Source organism: Pongo abelii, chromosome 2, assembly GCF_028885655.2.
Source record: "Pongo abelii isolate AG06213 chromosome 2, NHGRI_mPonAbe1-v2.0_pri, whole genome shotgun sequence".
Lineage (NCBI taxonomy): Eukaryota > Metazoa > Chordata > Mammalia > Primates > Hominidae > Pongo > Pongo abelii.
In genome coordinates, this window is record NC_085928.1 from 153,846,788 (window position 1) to 153,860,801 (window position 14,014).

A 14,014-nucleotide genomic window follows, 5' to 3' on the forward strand; every position below is an offset into this window, starting at 1 on the left:
ACAAGAAACTGTCCTGATGTACATTATTGCTTTTGGAACTTGCTTTTGATATTTTATGAATACCTAATTCAATCTATCTTCTAGCTTGTATAGTGCTTCTGAATTTAAATATATTATATTTGATAGAAAGCTATATCAATTACATCAAAAACTTTTTTTTTTCACTAAGATGAAACATCAGGGTAGAGAGAAAAACAAAGAAATGTCTATTCTGGTTTTTTCTTAGTAAATCATGTAAACTTCTCTGTCATTCTTTAGTTTAGGAGATAAGGAGTTAAATGTAAGTAGAAGAAATAGAACTAATGAGATTTTTCAAATCAAAAGTAACGTTGTTTTGTTAAATCTCTTCTTGTTCCTCTAGTTAAAAAAATAATACATTTAAGGAAGTATTCTTCCATCTCTAGAAAGGTAAGTTTGACAGATGCATGACATTTATGATTACTTTCAGGTAACTAAAACTTTTAAAGTCACTTTCTGTTGCTCATTAAATTAGCAGTTCAGAAATTAGAAGGACAGTCACATGTAGAAATGAACACTTTGGAACTGAATTATCACTAGATCTTCTCCTTTTCCTTGGCTGGATTTCTGCTGCAGGCTGATGGTTGGCAATGAGAGACAGAGAAAGACCGTCTCTATGTCAAATTATTTTGTTAAAAGTTTAAAACATGATTCTTATGCAATTATAAAGTCTGCACATTTCAAAACTGTATGTAACTTATTAATGAGGGAGTCAACAGAATGATAAAGCTGGTTTAACAATATTTGAGGAATAGACATGTTCATTTAAGTAAAGAAAGTTGAATTAAGTTTTCTAATTTCCTAAGCAGTTGTTGTCCTTGAACTGAACCATTTCAGGTTATATTTTTTCCTGGACAGAAATCTGTAAGTTAATTTCAAATTCCAGAGTTTGACCCGTAATCAGGAGAGATAGTTAAGTCAAATAAGGATTCATTCCTCCTCAGTAAACATTTTAGATAATGTTCCAGTGTAACACTGACAGGACATGCAGTCATTTTGTGCCCTGTTTTCTAAATTTTTTGACAGAGGCTCGCTCTTGTTGCCCAGGCTGGAGTGCAGTGGCGCGATTGCTCACTTAAACCTCCACCTCCCAGGTTCAAGCGATTCTCCTGCCTCAGCCTCCCGAATAGCTGGGATTACAGGTGCCCACCACCACACCCAGCTAATTTTTCTATTTTTAGTAGAGACAGGGTTTTGCTGTGTTGGACAGGCTGGTCTCAAACTCCTGACCTCAGGTAATCCACCCATCTTGGCCTCCCAGAGTGCTAGGCATAAGCTACCCCACCCAGCCTCCAGGATTTTTATTTATTCCTCTTCTTCTTTTGCTCTATTTGGTTTCTGACCCTGCAGGCTGAGGGAAAGAAGAGGAGGAAGAAATTAGGAAATTTGTACTTGATTGGTAGTGTCAAAAGCTGGCATGCTCTCTGTGGACTTGGCAACTGTTCAAAGTTGACTCTTTGAAAGATTATTTTCTGCGTTTCTAGAGGCCCCCACTGCGTATGTATGGTCACCCTTTCCCTGATGTGAGTGCTGCTTTTTCCTCTTGTTTACTGTTGGCCTCCTAAGTTCTAGTGTTTCAGAAGTCTCTTCTATCCAGATTCTCTCTGTTGGAGTTTGAATGCCTTCCCAGATGGTATCTCTCAGGCTAGTTCTTTTCAGCAATTTTAAATACTTCCAAGTTGGATTTCTCTTTCATATGAACCCACATCTGATCAACAGGAAACTCTTGTGCACTCTTTGCCTATTCAAACTCTGGAATGATAGCCCAGGCCCAATACAGAATCAACTCTCAGTCTTTCCACCACTGAAGCAGTTTTCTGGCCCATCTCTCCAGTTAACTAAGCCTCCTAGATGGAAGGCAGGTACAGTCCACTGGGTCACTTTACTGTAAGGTGTGTTCCCTTTGAATCTCATCCCTTTTGACTTAAAGAGGAATGAGCCTTCTATCTCCCTCTCTGGATGTAGAAGGTTCCTGTAGAATTTTTTTTACTATGGAAATCTTTCTTAAGAATTCTCCCACAGCATTCGCTCCTGATTCTTTCAGATTCTCAATGTGGATATAAGTAAAACACACTTCTAAACTTATATTTTACTTGGCAATTTCCTTTGAAAATATATTTGTTGGTATGGCATTTTGTCTTGGCCTGATGTCTATTTATCCTAATGTCTCAGATGAAACTTCTACTTAATAGCCTGTGATACTGGTTTAAGGCAATGAGGAGAATATTGGAAATACTACCTTGCAGGCATGCCGTAGTGAAAATTTTCCCAACGGTTTTATCTGCTTATTCTTGAAGAACTATCAGCAAAACACAAACAAATGAGGTTGAATGGGGGAATGGGTGTGAGAAACGCAGGAGTGGAGATAAGGCACTGAGACAGGTAGTTGTAGAATATCTTGATCCATCTCCTGATCTCAGATGATAAATGAAATTCACCTATATGCCAACCTTATCCCCCCCTTCCACACCCAAACCTTTTGTGCCTTTTCAAATTCCAGACATTCTTAGCATTTTGATTTGCTGTCAGAGAATACAGTATTCAGAGGGGAGAATTTGGTGTGCTGCATTATAATAGCCTGTAGATTTCTCTTTCCCCTGGCTGATAATTTCCTTGAAGGGAGGAACTGTGTTATGCTCATTATTGTGTCTCCATCCCCTAGCAGCTTGCCTGGTGCATACTGTATGATCAGTAAGTATTTACTGAATGAATGACTGAGACAAAGAAGAAGGCATGCAGACTGAGATTTCCTCTTGGGCTCCTGTTTCTAGAAAGGGTTTTGTTTGTTCCTTCTTTTTAGAAGAGTTGGGGTGGGAAAGATAGTGGGAAAGAAGAAAACCACATTTACCACTGTTTGTAGCAGTCTTTCCTCCTTTGAAGTGGTTCGTCATTCATCTATGCCCTCTGAATGTGTGTGTGGGAGGAAGCTATAAAATTATTTGTAAAAATGTTGACAAATAATTGCATTGCATGAATATGTATGCCCTTATTTTATAAACTGCCTGCCTTAAATTGAAATGTTTTTAAGACTATAATTCTATCTTCATTATGTGCCATATTCGTGTTTAGAGTTTATTTGTTCAATTGAATAAGATAACATCAGTTTTCACCAACCTGGGCTTGGGTGGTTTGATTTTCTATTTAGGGGAATTATCCTTCTTTTTAATATTTTCTTTAGTTCCCAATAAGTCTTTTGAAAGTGCCCTCTTCCTTTATTCCTTCATTTTTTGTACTAAACACAAAGAAAACAGCAACCGCTATTTAAAATGTAGACAATGTTATCCCTTATGGCTATTGCCCTCTCTTCCAGAGATTAGAGTTTACTGTAGTACAGCAGCCCAACAGGATTTCCCTGGAAATAGGTTTTCATGTAAAGTATTAACTTATGGCATTATGTATAGCAAAAGAAGGATCAAAAAATTATAAAGAGAGAGAAGCTGCATTATTATTTTAAAAAGGATTGGTGGAATAAATGGTCCTTAAAGAGCATACATCTCTTCCACTCAATGCTTTCTTTCTGAATTTACCATGAAATGTGTTTTACTGATAAGAGCCAGCATTCTGATCCATTATTTCTCTGAAAGCCTGGTTAAGAGGGTTTAAATACAAGAATTGCTACATAGTCTTTTGGTACTTTATTGAAAGTAAGAGTTTCCATTCTAAAATTGAAGGAAATAGAACATATATCCCACAAGTATGTTCTTATTGCCTGTCCTTGTCATTTGGATTATTAAATATTTAGCTTTAAATAAACACATCTTATGTAAGTTTCTATTTAAACAACATAGCTGCTTGTTTTCTGTAGGATGAACAAATTAAAAACTTCTCTCACAAAATATTATGGAAAAATTAAAATGCGTAAGTGACAAAGTCATTGCAACCCTCAAAAACTGTACTTCTACTTATCTTCTAAACAGGAGATAAATTTGAGTAGAACTGAGTTTACTACTGAGTATATGTTTCTCCCTGACTTGAACACATGTTTACCAAGGAGGGATTAGGTGTAGTTTTGTACTGGACTAAAATTTAATGTTTGGTATCAAGTGGGAGGCCGCTTCCCCATGGGAATATGAACGTGCTCTTCTGTAAGACAAAAGCTGCAACTAGATTCCACCAGCTCTGATCTGTGCATGTCAAAGCCTAAGGGCAATGCCAACAGGCTAAAGACAGGTATGCAGCCCTAATCTTGCATTTTGATTCATTTTCATTGCCTACCTATTAGTGTGTCTGAAAATAATAAGCTATCCTGCAACACAGTTGGTAATGATTTCTCTTCATGGACTGAGATAGTATTAGAGAGACCACAGTGAGAAACATAGACTTCTAACCCACATGTATTGAGTGGCGCTTTCCTTGGACTGCATACATTCGGGTGGAAACTGACATTTTACGTGGTTTTAAAGTCTTGACATTAAGTTTTATCTGAGGAGCTCTGAAATAGGGCCCAGTGAACCAGGGAGTATGTTTTAATACTACATGTACAGACTTGAGGCAGTTTGACTTGTTAATCTGCATTTTGAAGGCTATATATAACTACCTCTCTCTCCCAAGTAATATTCACAGCCGACCTCTTAGTGACTTCTGACACATTCACTCTTACCCTGATACAAAAGACACTAGAGAAACTAAATTCTGCAATATTGCAGAGATTTTCTGAGATTTTTATGCCTGTGAAATCAACGATAGAAAATTTAAGGGGGACATCTCTAAATTTGAATACACACTGGAGCAATAAAAAATGTTATTACTTACTCTATGGAGATTGATAAGGAAAAAAAAAAGAAAGAAAGCATTCTAGGTCAGAATTTTACATACACATAGATTCTACCAGCCCTGGTCTGTAACCATGAAAACCTGAGGGCATTGTCAATAGGCTAAAGAGGAGTGTGTAGCCTGAGTCTTGCCTTTTGATTCCTTTTTCCTGCCTGCTAGTGTGTCTGAAAATATTGGGCTATCCTGCAACAAAGTTGGTGATGATTACTCTTCATGGAAATGCTCCTAGAATACCTGGGTGAGACAGCCCTAGTGAGACCACTGTACATATGGGGTTGATTTTACATACTTGAAAAAAATCTATAAACCTTACATTTCTAATCTATTTTATCTATTATTGTTGGTAACCAGTTTTGGTATTTTTCTGTGTAAAGTAGGTTTCTAAGAGTGAATCCTCCCACTTACAACATAACTCTAGGAGAAAAGAGTTTAACTTACAATGCTTTAAATTGCAATTATTGCTTATGAAGGAATAACTAAAAAAAATGAGGTCATAATAGAAATATAATGGACTAATAAGAAAATAAGACTCGTCATAGCTAAAAGGAATTGCAAGGCAATTGTAAGTAGATTCCAGAAAAGGTATATATATATATATATATATATATACACACACACACACACACATACACAAAACACACATAGTAAAAGAGGTACAGATTGTTGACATGAAGAGATCTTCAACATGGATCAATGATAAGGTTATCAAGGATAACACACTGGATACTCTTAGGAAATGGCTCATCCCAGGAGGCAGAGGTTGCAGTGAGCCGAGATCATGCCACTGCACTCCAGCCTGGGGGACACAGTGAGACTCCATCTCAAAAAAAAAAAAAAGGTTCAGTAATAATGGCTTGGATTTGATCCCATTTTGGCTTCTCCTATTATTTTTCTATATGCTCAATTCCCTTGTAGCCATTGAGAAGAGGCTCAGGAAAATTCCACAGCAGTATGGTTGGGAAAGTGCCCAGTAAATAATGAGTTTTTTCATATAGAGGTTCCATATTTCTTAATGAGTTTTTTCATATAGAGGTTCCATATTTCTCACATATGTTATAATATCTTGACCAGGTAATATACTTTCCTATTTAACTTAATTATGAAGACACTCATTGTCAAGTTTAGGTCTTTCCTGTACAATTCTAATGAGAGAAAACAAAGCTTTTTTTCATTTTGTGTTCTGACTTGGTCTTCACCTGAAATTAAATATATATATATATATATATATATAAATAAATAAATATATATTCTACTTTTAATAGAAATACACAATTCAAAACCACATTTGTTCCTATGAAAATTCTCTACTACTTTAAACTGCCAAGATATCAAGATATTATTTTCTACTTTCCATCCCTTTTTTGAAGCTGTGTCTTTGTAATCCTAATGTCTTAAAAAATAACACACACACGCACACACACACACACACACACACACAAATATACATAGACTTTATCAGATTGACATCTGAATTATATGAAACCTGTAGTCTATATAATGAAGTCAAACTTCTTTTGAGCTCGCATTTTTGTGAGCTACACATAACTGACCTTATTAATCATTATTTCTATGGAAATTCTTAATAAGAAAACAATAGGTAGTACTTTTTTTTTAATTATCAAATTCCAGTTTGTTAACTTTGGGTTTAGTGAGAAATAATTTAGTTCTGCCATCTTACTGACCTTGGAGTGGTAGGATATTTTGGAAGAAAAATGTATGTGTCCATCATACCTAATATATATGATAAATTGTGTATATATACATACATATATAATGTGTATGCTGAAGACATTTCTACATAGTTTTAATATGTTAAGCTTCTGACTTTATTTGCGTATTTCGAGTAGAATATATTTAGGTAAAATTTTGCATTAATTTTGTTTTATTCCTAAAAAAAAAAAAAAAAAAAAACGTCGTAAAGGATATGTTGGATGGTGCCTTAAAATGGGATAATTTGCACTCTGAGTTCCTACAGGGAAAAAAAAAAATCTTCATAGAGTTTCTAGGCAGTAACTCTGTTTTGGGATGATATTGTTAAAACATTTTAATAGCTAAGAAATAAAAATATTCAGAAGATGTTAACATTTTAGAAGGTTTTGCTATGGCTTATATATACTTTCTAATGGGAATGTTATAAATTATGTTGAATAATTTGTTCCAAAGCACTTTATTATATTAAAAAAGAACCTCCATAAAAAGATGTGCTTCATCTTCTATTTCACTGAAAATAACTTTTTCCTCTTTTGCACTTAAATTCTCAGTTTTATGTTGTCATAATTCTTTACTTTGTATTACCTCTTGAAGTGCTTCATGATCATATAATTGGGACTAAGTAGAAAGTAAATGCACCTAAGCTGAATGGTTTCTGCTCACCAACTACATAATTATTGTCAGGGAGGTTAAAATGCAGAATGTCTGTCAACTTTAAAAGAAGTACACATGGAGGGCAGTGGTGGGGAAGATGGAAATCACAGCTGGAGGTAATGATTACTCTGAGTGTCTTGCTGCAGCAAACATAGCATTTAGAAATTCATGAACATTCCTTTTAAAGTTGAAAACTCTTTGCAAAACAAACCATACATTAACTAAAGCACTGATGACTGCACTGCCTACACACTAAGCCACCCATAATTTTGGGAACGGTTATTTCTATGCAACTTCAAAAGAAACAACTATGAATCTTTTATTTCAGAAATTGGCTTTGGTGACAAATAAGTTTGAGATACATAATACATATAGTTCTGCTTCTCTGACATTTAATATGCAGTGCCATGCCACATAATTTTCTTGTTTACTTTCTAAACTTAAGTGTAACATACATCCAAGATTATATATCCTTTCCAATATATATCCAATATATAAAATTGTGGTCATACATTGCTAAATAAGGCACAGTTCATGAGTGATACTTTCTGGAGTCTCTCATTAAACATTAATCGCCCCAGACTCGCTGTTTTTAAATCAATTTGGGTTAATAAGCCCCTGTTTATGGGAGAATAATTAACCCTCTAGTTTATTCAATAAGGAAGTAGATTTTCTCACATCCATTCCTGTCCACATGCTCCTCTGCTGTTCTGGCTGCATAAGTAGCTTTCACTGTACACTCCATTGTCCCCCTGTAACACAGGAAGGCATCCTCCTGAGCTAGCAATAACTGAAGGATAAAGATGAACAAACCACAATTTCTTCCATTCTCCCAACTCCTGGTAAGTGGTCAATAAATGTTTTTAGATGAATGAATGAATGAATTAGTGAGTACCTTTATTTTTCAAAATGCTACCATGCAATGCTACTGGGCTTCACTAAGAAGTAGTGTGGATTTTTGGCCTTCTCTTCATTTACCAACTCCTTTTCAAGTAAGGTCTTAAGACTTCTCTGTCTCAGAAATGAGAATCCATTGCAAATTGCTCTACCCCTTGTAGACACAAAAGCCCTGCAGAATCTTGGAAAACACCGCTTTTGCGTCCTAGAGTGAAGATCACACCCTGCAGAGAGGTCTGAGCGTAATGGTTGCACTGAGATGATTGCTCTTTTCCTTAGGCTATTAACCATTTGTTTTATTCAAGTTTTATATCAATAAATACCTAAATAATGTCAATGTTTAATTGTTTACAATTCTGATAATGAGAAAGAAAATGAAAGGGAGGTGTAAAGGGAAAATAGTTTGTACTAAGTGTGTCTATATCAAGTCACTATTATCCCTGGGAGGCATAGGGGTCATCATTCCCTTTTCAAGAAAAATAATAAGATTACAGAAAGCAGCTTGCATAAGCCCTCAAACTCATGACTGTCAGAGCCACAATTGGAACCCAGGAGTGTCTAACTCTAAACAGTGTTCTTTCCATAATACAACATTTCTCTAATGTCTTGAAAAAGTGAGATAAACAAGAGTCATTTGGAGCCGAAGGGTAGTTATTGCATAAGACCTGAGTAGGAAACATGGGCATTTTGGATTTCAGCCTTCAAAGAATGAAAATCTTGGGGAAATGAAAGCAGAGAGGTGGGGCTGGCCAGAGAAGATCTTGCCAATTGAGCAGTTGTGACTATTTTTCTGGTGTCAGATGATTTTTCACTGAAATCACTTGCAGAAGTCTTTGGAGTATTTTGGCTTCCTGGTGTCAAGTTGAAATTGTAAAACTTGGTTATAAAATACTACCATGGAGTTGTGATGATCAATTGAAATATGTTTGAGAGAGTAATATGAAAACTAAAAGAAACCACCGAAATACTGTTCAGATATATTTGCACTAGTTTGGAAGGCTACAAATCAAAATCCATTCAGGTTTAGTCTCTTGTAAGAATATATCTACTATATATTGATATATAGCTAATATTTAATATTATATATCTAATTTAATATAATTTAATATTATATATCTAATATCTAATATTATATACATAATATATAATATAAAAATGTATGTTAATATATTCTTGCAAGAGACAAACCTGAATGGACTTTGATATATACATATATTAGATTTTAGAAATCATCAGAGGTTTTTCCCAAATACTGCTCTAAGGAGACCTGGGATGCAAGTACATGTTATAGGTTGCATGGTCAAACATGTTTGGGAAGCATGGAGTTAAACAGTTTACAGAGAACCTTCAATGTGCTAATGTGTACTGTGAATCTCTCAAGGCTAGGAACCATTGTTTGCCAGAGTTCTTTGACCCTGGACCCTTCATGCTTAAAGAATCACTGAAGAGATAAGTGGTTTCCAAAATCAACAGAACTTCATGTCACATATTCAAAACATTAAAATCTCTACTAACACAGAGCTTATTTTCCCCTAGAAACACATCATGAGCTGATTAATATTTTACTGTATAAATATTGGGCCCCATTTCACATGTATGTTGGCAAAACTCTTTCCAAATAGTCTTTTGTAATTTGCTGACTTATAATTACAAAATCTGTCTTCCCTTTTGCTGCTCAGAGTTGAGTTCCCACCTCCCTGCTGATTGCAATACAAATGTTTAAGGTTATACTCACATATGGGAGAAATCCTTATTCTGATATGTTAGGGAACTGGAGAATCTCCAACTTTTGGATGAAAAATATTACCTGTTTTTTCCTCTGTAATAAGGTCTTATAAATGGCAACATCTTTTAAAAAATTCTCACAACACAGTAGGTTTTTCTATACCACCACACACGGCTAGCTAGCATCCACAGAACACACTTTGAGAAATGCCATTCTATTCCAATGATACTACTTTTCAGAGGAGAAAAATAAAACGCAGAATATCTAAGTCATTTTCTCAAAGTAAACACAAGTGACATATCTATTGAGGAGTAGCTATCACTTCAGAGGGACCATAAGAACTCCCTTCAATTTGCATACTCTTTTACAAAGCAAAATTAATATTCTCATGATGTAAAGGAGAATATGGGCCTAGTTCTAAAGGATGAAACCATTACTCTGTCAGCCTATACCCAAACTGAAATTTTCCCAAATATGTATTTCTGAGCTGGAAAAAAAAAAAAAAAAGGCTTGTCTGGAGGAATCTGGAAAGAAATGTTATTTTATACAGTTCCCCAAAAGTTCTACCACCATATAATACCATGTAAATGAAATTGAAATGAAAAACTAGATTAATTATATATTGAACGAACTCATGAAGGAATGTAAAGTGAGCACCCTCATGGTTTCTGAAGAATGTGTTTGTGGGTCAGCAATACTTACTAGTCCCCATAGGGCCTGCAAGAGTAGGCTCCATTTTGAACACTATGGTTCATTAGTCAGTCTGCTTTCCTTCTTATTGATTGATGGGGTGTTGCAATAACAAATACGTAGGAAAAGAGGTTAGATTTATTTTTATTGCTTGGATCGAAAACATACAACTTTTTGCATACTGCTAATGCCTTTTTAATTTTCTTGTGACAAAATTATGATATACCACACAAACTTCAGAGTTCTAGGATAATTCACAGATGAAGATTTACTTTAGGAAACAAAACAGTAGTATGATGAGATGGATGCTACTGAGAGAGATGGAGTTGCTCCACTTAAAAATATTTAGTTGGTTTCAAATTTTTAATATGTAGGTATTTCATGCAGCAGAATTTTCAGAAAATGATATTTTTATTTATGGGACAATGTTGACCCCACATCTCTCCTCTGCTGCACAGATGAATGGTCAGTCTGAAAGATGCTTCAAAAATAATGAACACATATAAAAGACATATCCTTAAATTAGAACTCGAGCCTGCCCTCCTGTCCTTTTCTTTTATTGGTTGATTATTTATGTCCATTTCATTATCCCAATATCAATTCCCTCTACATCAGAAACTTTGTTTACATTGAGCTCTGAGGAAGATCTACCAGCTCAGTCGACTGCGACTCTGATGCTGTAACATCTGATGACATAGATATAAAATCTCCCAGATATTCTCAACCTGACAACTCTAGGAAAGGACATTCTATTGATGTCTTCTGAAGGCAAGGGCTAGATCTCTAATTTCAATGCTTACTGCTTGATGCTATGAGAATTTGCCAACCTCTCCTCCGGTGTCTCTCCTCAAGTCAGTGGTTTCTCTTTGGTGTGGCCATTCTTTCAGCTGCCCAGAGTCACACTGTGGCACCCCACTTTTTACTATTCCCTATCCCTATCCCATTTATCTCATCTGTTTGTTCATTCATCATCCATTTACTGAGGAGTTATTATGTTCTATAGTACTGTTTAAGACTGAGAGATTTTAGAGAGAAAAAGCAAATTTTGATCTTAATGAGTCCTGGCGACTGTCTATGCTTCAGGTGATCCCATCCACAGTGAAAGTTCATCCCGTCTTGGTTCTGATTACCATAATTCAACTGTTTGGCTTCCTATGCAGGATGTTAACCCTTTATATAACAATTTTTTTTGCATAATTCACTACTTCAAGTACAGCTGTTTCTCACTCTTATGTGTCAAATAAATCAGCACCTAAAAGATTTCTCATGGATATAATCTTTCAGATCAAAAGGCAAGTATTATTTCATACACCTCCTTGATTATTCTAACCCGTCATGTTAAGAAATAGAAAATCTTGAGTTATTATGTACTGAAATAAATAACACTGTTAAACTTATTCTTATGACCCATGCTTCATTAGCACAATGTTGTAAAATATCCCAAATGCTTTGCAAGTTGAGCTGCACAATAACTTAAAACATGAATTGTATTTTATAGATTAGTACCTGACACTATCATTTGTCCGGATTTCTATGAATACACAACAGTAATACCAACATTAGAATTAAACTTTAGAAATATATTTATTAGAGTAGAAACATTAACAAAATATTGATAGACATTGGCATTTAGGATTATATTAATCTGTTATCCAAACTCTTATAAGACTAATAAGTTAATTCAAAGACATGCTCTAATAAATTATTTGATGTATATATTACTTTATAAATTATTTGATTTATATATTAATTTATAAATCATAGCATATCAGTCACAGGACTGTAAACATCCTAATAGGTTACTATACGTATTTGCAGGGTCAGCTGAGTTGTCAATATGCTAATTAGCCACAATGAAATTCATACCTATATTCTTTTGACCCACTATTTCTTTGAAGTTCAGCTAAACATTTATCATCATTGTTTTCAAATAGACCTTAAACATTGTCTCTCAGTTTTACTACATTTCACAAGATAACTCCTTATGCTTCTTTTTGGATTTTCCAAAGGAACATATTTTTACTGAGGTAAATGTTTTATAATGTGTGAATCTTAAGTGTGTAATAATGAGTTCTGACAGATGTAACCATCATCCCAATAAAGACATAGAGTGTTTCCATTACTTTCTCCACTGGTTGTGATCCTGGCTCCCATAGGCAGCCGCAGTTATGATTTCTATAGGTATAAATTATTTTTGCCTGTTCTTGAACTTCATATAGTGGAATCATAAAATATGCAGTCTTTCTTTTGCTTTATTTTATGTAATATCTGTTTGTGATATTCAAGCATGATATTGCATGTATCAAAATTTAATTTTTTTAATTGCTGTAAAACATTTCATTGAATAAATATGATTTGTATATCCATTCTCCTGTTGATGGATTTTTCCAGTTTTTGGCTATTATGGGTTTTTCCAGTTTTTGGCTATTATGATTAAAGCTGCTATAAAAGTTCTTTTACAAATCTTTTTGTATAAATATTTAGGACTGGAATTTTCAGGTTATATGTTGAATATATGTTTAACATTATAAAAAATTTACAGTTTTCCAAGTTGGTTGAATGATATTACATTCCACTTGAATGTGTTAACATTTCACTTGTATCACATCTTTGTGAATATTTGGTGTTCATAGTGTATAAAGTAGTTTATTGTTGTGAATTTAATTTTCATTTTCCTAAGAATAAATATATTATCTGTTTATGTACTTATTGACTATTTACTTATATGCAAATATTGAATATTGATATTGGAATATTTACACGTGTAAATATTCAATATATATAAATAATACTCAATGTTACATATAGGTAAATAGTCAATAAGTACATAAATAGATATGTTCCTTTTTAAGGAATGTTTATTATCTTTGTTTTTAAATAGAACTTAAAAGATAATATACGTTTAGCTGTACCCCAAAGGAATAGTGCATCAAAAGAATATAGGTATGAATTTCATTGTGCCTAATTAGCATATCGACATCTCTCTCTATATTCTCTCTCTCATATATATATATGTATGTGTATATATATATTTATATATGTGTGTGTGTGTATATATATATATATATATACACACACACACATACACACACACATAGCCAGAGAGAGAGAGAGGGCCTCAATCTGTCGCCCAGACTGTAGTGCAGTGGCACAATCATGGCTTACTAACCTCCTCAGGCTCAGGTGATCCTCCCATCTCAGCCTCCTGAGTAGCTTGGACTACAGGCCTAAGCCACCACACCCAGCTAATTTTGATATTTTTGCCATGTTGCCCAGGCTGGTCTTGAATTCCTGGGCTCAAGCAATCCTCCCACCTTGGCCTTCCAAAGTGCTGAGATTACAGGCATGAGCCACTGTGCCTGGCTAGTTACTTATTTTACTTTGTAAAATGTCTGTTCAAGTATTTTATGCATCTTTAAATTGTTTTCTTGTTCAATTGCGAGTGTTCTTTAGTGTGTTCTGGGTGCAAGTATTTTGCTGGTCACTTGTGCTGAGAGTATTTTCTCCCAATTTGCACTTTACTGTTCATTTTTGTGTCATTTGATA

At 34.6% G+C, this 14,014-nt stretch overlaps 1 long non-coding RNA gene across 5 annotated transcripts in view; it reads left to right on the top strand.

The window, feature by feature from the left end:
* Nucleotides 1-209: 209 nt before the first annotated feature.
* The window catches only part of LOC129058671 (uncharacterized), a 50,129-nt gene continuing 36,324 nt past the window's right edge, over nucleotides 210-14,014 (top strand). For 3 of the 5 annotated variants that reach the window (XR_008523949.1, XR_008523948.1, XR_008523950.1), the window contains exons 1-2: nucleotides 210-5,029; nucleotides 7,919-7,997. This is a non-coding gene — a long non-coding RNA (uncharacterized LOC129058671). The remainder of the gene's footprint in view (nucleotides 5,030-7,918; nucleotides 7,998-14,014) is intronic. The other 2 variants (XR_008523947.2, XR_008523946.2) reach the window with 1 other exon arrangement.